The sequence below is a fragment of the Piliocolobus tephrosceles genome, chromosome 19 (assembly GCF_002776525.5).
Source record: "Piliocolobus tephrosceles isolate RC106 chromosome 19, ASM277652v3, whole genome shotgun sequence".
Classification (NCBI taxonomy): domain Eukaryota; kingdom Metazoa; phylum Chordata; class Mammalia; order Primates; family Cercopithecidae; genus Piliocolobus; species Piliocolobus tephrosceles.
The window spans coordinates 23,694,580-23,700,616 of NC_045452.1; the positions used below are offsets into that span (position 1 = coordinate 23,694,580).

The 6,037-nt window shown below is 49.7% G+C and overlaps 1 protein-coding gene across 6 annotated transcripts in view; it reads left to right on the forward strand.

Annotated features, from left to right (window-relative positions):
• Nucleotides 1-6,037, forward strand: part of SEPTIN3 (septin 3) — a 429,247-nt gene that overhangs the window by 247,420 nt on the left and 175,790 nt on the right. The window lies entirely within an intron of this gene.

Below are 6,037 nucleotides of genomic sequence, written 5' to 3' on the forward strand. Positions count from 1 at the left end.
TGTTCCTACCCCAGCACTGCCCTTGACAAAGGACTGGTGTTGGGAAGGGACCTGGAAGTGTCCTGGGATCTGAGAAACATTTAGCTCAAGAAGACCTGGGAGCAACATGATCTCTGTCCTCAGATGTCTGGGGACAGTCATTGAGCAAGTACAGGGAAGTCAGCTTGTTCTCTTCAGCAGCACTGGAAGATAGTCAACCTGTGGGTGGGGGGCTGCAGGGGGACAGGCCGCAGCCCTGCAGGAGGCCATACTCTGCAATGGCTGCCATAAGCTGCACGGGTCAGATAGCTTCACGTCTCGGGAGGCCACAGGGCAGGGAAGATGCAGAGGGCATGTGGCCCTGGGTAGGGCAGCTGCCCTTCACTCATGCCCCTCCCAAGCAGAGGAGGGAAGGGCTTTAGTGAGAATTCTAGCTCTGCCTCTTTGACCTTGCCAAGTCAGGATCTGCCTCTTAAAGGAGCAGAGAAAACCATCCCAGATCCCCTCGACACCCAGCCCTCTACCACTGACAGAGCCCAAGTTAGATCTGAGTCTTAGCCCTTCAGATTGCTGACTCGCCCGGGCCCACCCTTTCCCCTCCCTGTGCTGTAGCTTCATTGGCAAAATGAATTTGATGGTATCTGAATCCCCTGCCCAGCCCTAACCTGTTTCTCTGAGGCTGGCCTCTCTGCGGGGCCGTGGCAACAAAGGGAAGCTGAGCCTTACGGAGGCCTCATGGGAGGGCCCAGAACATCCTGCACCCGTCAGTTACTCAGAAGTAAAGGGACAAGAAGCAGCTGGAAGAGAGCTGGGTGTGGGGGCTGGGAGGAGTGCTGGAGAAATTTCCCCATCAGAACTGCACCAGCCACCTGCGCCCACTCACTGGGCAGTGGAGGCAGGGCAGTGTGGTGGGACTGACTCAACAGACCTAGCTCCATCTCCACCCTGCCCCTCTCAGGTTGTGTGACCCCAGCCACATGGACACCAGAGTCTGTGAACTAAAGGGCTGGACCATGGCGTTAACAGTGGAGGGTGTGCAGGTTCTTGGTGTCTTGAACAAAGAATTGGACAAATGCACAAAGCAAGGAAGGAATGAAGGGTTTTATTGAGAATGAAAGTATAATCCACAGTGTGGGAGAGGGCCTGAGCATAGGGGCTCAAGGGGCCTGTTACAGAATTTTTGGGAGTAAATACCCCCTAGAGGATTCCATTGGTTACCTGAGGTACACCCTATGTAAATAGAGAGGATGAAGTAAATTTACAAATTCATTTACAGCATATGCCCTATGGGGAGGATATTTCCTGTTATAGCTGAAGCGTGAATTGGCCTTATGTTCCGTGCCTCCAGACCCTATTTTCCTGCATCAGTGGGAAAGGGTCAGATTCACTGGCTCAGCTGTTTAACCTGTCCTGATGCCAGCAGCTGGAGCTGGGGGTCAGGACCAGCCCACAAGCTCTTCCCTGCCGGGAGGACCAGGCCAGTCACTGTCCTCTTCATGCTGGAGAGTGGTTGTGGTTGCTGACTTAGCAGAGAAGGTGCTTCGCTTTCCCCTTAACTGGGGAAAAAACTTTCTAAGAACCAGGCCTGCTTGGCAGCAGACCGAGCTTTCTTGGGGTGGCAGGGAGGTCAAGGGATACCTCAAAACAGTCAGGGGTGGGTCCAGCTTCGGCTGGAGGTTCGTTCTACTGAATAACTTCTAGGGTCTCTGTCATTAGCAGGATTTGTATAATGTGAAGCAGAGCTGGGCAACTGGAGAGCAACGGGGAAGGCAGCCCAGTGTGGTGGCAAGACCTGGGCAACTTGGGACCAGCCTGCGCTGTCTCTTGCCAGCTGTTGTTATCAGAACCAGGCTCTTCACACTCAGATCCTTGGGCGCCCCCCATCTCAGAATGCCCGGGGGTTGAAAGGATGAAACCTGGAATTTAAGTGACTTCTCAGTGATGTGTGTCCTTCTCTGATGGTTCCTTGTTCATCCCATAGATTTACTGACTGCCTGCTGTATCAGAGCCAAAGGGAGGGGCCTGGTCTTACCTATCTCCTCATCTGCCCCTTCTGGCACCTCCTTCCTCCTGGGCTCTTTCCTCTAATACCTTCATCCTCTCTCCATCTTGGTTAATCCTGTCCTTTCCACCCTCAAATGGGCACCTTCAAAGAAACAAATAGAACTACTCCACTCGTGGCCTCTCTCCTTCCCTTTGCTGCCACTGTTGATTGTTATAGTCACTTGCTCCAGGAAGTCTACTTTCTGAGTCTTCCTGCAGGCAGAGCCCACCCCCTCAGCTGTAAAGGCCCTAGGGCACATGTTTGTCCAGCCGCCTCTTGCAGCTGGGATTGTTACGTGACTATAGCTCTATCAACTGTATATACCACTGTGGGAGTCATGCTGGTGGTCACAGGTACCAGGGGCAGCAGCGAAGGGGTGGTTCTAGTGCCAAGTCCAGTGGCCAGTGCCAGGGATGCCCAGTGGTGGCAACAGTGGTGTTCTCAGTGTGATCTTGAACATTGCTTCTGTCTACTGAGCTGCTAGGCCCAGTCTTTGGAACCATCGTGGAGTCTGTGAGCTCCCTGATATCCTTTAAGCCAGCGTTTTCCAGCGACGGCACTATTAACGTTTGGGACTAGGTAATTGGTGTGTGTGTGAGGAAGGCTGTCCTGTGCATTGTAGGCTATTTTAGTAGCATCCCTGGCCTCTCCCTACGAGATGCCTGTAGCAGTCCCCCAGTTATGACAACGAAAAATGTTTCCAGACATTGCCAGATGTCCACTGGGAGGGAAAACCTCCCTGGTCCACAGCCCTTCTCCTTATTCCAGTCCCACATCTTCCTCTCCTCCCCGTCACTGTCCTCAGAGAGATGCTGTTGACAACTCCTTGAGGTGATTCTCTCAGGCTTCTTGTTGTAGTTCCCTGCTGTCAAGCCTGAGCCTGCTGTTACTTCTGGATTCTTCTTTCCTCACCTGCCCCCATTTGCATGAAGTTTTTGTGGGGCTGTTTCTATTTTCTTCTTGGGCAGCCATACCCTCTGAGACTTAAAAGCTGAATACTTGCCCTGTTACTACCTGATAATTCTCATCGCTTATGTTTCCAAAACCAAACTTGTTATTTCCCTCTCTAACCCCATCTCTGTGTCAAACAGTGGAGTACATACTTTTGGTTAATCCAATTGGAAGGTTTCCTAGAGGAAGTAATATCTGAACTGAATCCCGAAAGATTGAGGGAAGAGGAAGAAAAGGACAGGTGCTCTGGACAAAAGGGGGAAGTGTCAGAGGAAGTAAATGAAAAACCATATATAAAATTCTCTTCTGTGACCTGTAGCAGGTGCCCAATCCATGGTAGATATGGAAACACAGTGTTTACCAGTCTTGTCCATCCCTTTTCTTTCTTTTTTTTTTTAGACAGAGTCTCACTCTATCACCAGCCTGGAGTGCAATAGTGCTATCTCGGCTGACTGCAACCTCCACCTCCCAGGTTCAAGTGATTATCCTGCCGCAGCCTTCTGAGTAGCTAGGACTACAGGCGCTTGCCACTGCGACCAGCTAAGTTTTGTATTTTCAGTAGAGATGGGGTTTCACCATGTTGACCAGGATGGTCTTGATCTCTTGACCTCATGATCCACCTGCCTCAGCCTCCTAACGTGCTGGGATTACAAGTGTGAGCCACCGCGCCCGGCTGTCCATCCCTCTTCACATGAAGAGCTCAGGTCCTGAGGAGGGACTTGTCAAAAGCTGCTCTATATCTCAGAGCCAGCCCTTGTCCTCTTGCTAGCCAGAGCAAGGTACCGCCTGGAAGAGATGTTCAGTTACGTGGGACCCAGGGCCAGAGGGAAAATATCAATGTTTCCTGAGGTTCGGGTCCAGCCACTATTCTTCCACCATTTCTACTGAACCTTCACTTGTACCCCCTCAGTCCACTTGGCCAGGCATCACGGCCTCTGGGAACGTTCACCAGTGAACTATGGGAACAGGTGCTGTGTGCCACCTCTGGAGGGGGTTACTGAGATTCTGGGTTGTGGGGGTGACCTGGGCCAGAGTGAGTTGTATGGGAGTTGTTGCTGAATCCCCCTAGAGTACCAGTCACACACTAGTGTGAGGGGCCTTGCAAGAGCCACTAGGCAGCACAGTTGAAGGTGGCACCTTCCTGCTCAGTGCTGGGTCCAGAGCAGGGTTTAGTTTTCTGTGTCTTTCAGGGTGAGACTGGTGTATTCTATACTAGCCTCCCTGTGCGTAAACAATGACGAGAACAATCTTGTTTTCCCAAAAAAAGACACTATTTCTCATTAGTTATACACATTCATTATAAAAGGTAATTTAAACAATACTGAAATGCCAAAAACAAAGTAAAATTCACCCCACATCTCACTACTCCTATAACAATGTCTGACAGCCAGCTGTTGGGTCTTCCATCCTTTTTAACCTTCGGGTGAGCACATAGATCCTTATTTTTTCTTCTTTTTCTTTCTTTCTTCTCTTTCTCTCTCACTCTCTTCTTTTCTTTTCTTTCTTTTCTTTTTCTTTTTTCTTTTGAGACAGAGTCTTGCTCTGTCTCCCAGGCTGGAATGCAGTGACATGATCTCAGCATTCTGCAGCCTCTGTCTCCCAGTTCCAGTGATTCTCCTACGGGGTAGCTGGGATTACAGGCATGCGCCACCACACCCGGCTGATTTTTGTATTTTTAGTAGAGACGGGGTTTCTGCCTCACCATGTTGGTCAGGCTGGTCTCGAACTCCTGACCTCAAATGATTTGCCCACCTCGGCCTCCCAAAGTGCTGGGATTACCGGCGTGAGCCACCACGCCTGGCCAGATCCTTATTTTTTCAATTGCCATACAGCAGCATGCAAGGCAATTACTGTATGCCAAAGCTTATGCCGAGAGCTGGCTACCGGAGCTCCTCCTGCCTCGAGGCCTTTATCCATGCAATCATTTCCCCTTTGGCTGTAACAGCTGCAGTTCTCATAATTTTAGGTTTCATCTTAAATGTCACTTCTTTAGTCTTCTTGACAGCACAAGTCAGGTCCCTTGTTAGTTTCATCACCTCCATTACCTTTCCTTGATCACTTGTACCATCATCTGTAATTTATTTTTATGTTTAATATGGGTGTGGGATTTCTGGTTTCTTTTTGTTTTTTTTTGTTTTGCTAGACTGGAAGCTCTCAGAGGGCAGGACACATTCTTTTCCCTGCCATAGAGATGTTCAATAAATATTGTCAATTGAATGTGCAAATAATCTCACTTAACCACAGCTATGAGGGATACTATTTTATCCCCATTTTAGAGATGACAAAACTGAGGCTTAGAACAATTAAAACAGCCCAAGGACACACAGTGAATTAGTGGATCCATGTGTCTGCCTCCACACAGCCTGTGTGTTCTTAATTATTGATCACTAAGCAACAGCTGCCTCTCACAAACTGGCAGGAAACTTACTTTTCCCTTTTATCAATATATTGTGAACGCCTTTTCTTGCCAATAAATATACATTTGTGTGCGTAATTTTTAATGATCCCGTGGTATTCCATGTGTGGATGTAATTTACATATTCCTTTCCTTATTCTCACCTCTTCCTAGTTACAGTGCTTCTTTTTTTCTTTGAGGAGTCTCGCTTGTTGCCCAGGCTGGAGTGCAGTGGCACGATCTCGGCTCACTGCAAGCTCTGCCTCCCGGGTTCACGCCATTCTCCTGCCTCAGCCTCCGGAGTAGCTGGGACTACAGGCGCCCGCCACCACCCCGGCTAATTTTTTGTATTTTTAGTAGAGACAGGGTTTCACCGTGTTAGCCAGGATGGTTTCCATCTCCTGACCTAGTGATCCGCCCGCCTCGGCCTCCCAAAGTGCTGGGATTACAGGCGTGAGCCACGGCGCCCGGCCTACAGCATTTCTTTAAGCATTTGTAATTTTTATTCCTTAGGATAAATTCCTAGAAGTTTACAACACGATCAGCTGCGAGAGGGGGCAGTGAGGTGCTTCAAGAAGTGGAAATTCGTGGGTGGGCTGCGCTTCAGTATCCTGGTGGAACTTTTTCAAAAAACTCGTGCCCGCCCCCCCCCCCCCCCCCCCCCCCCC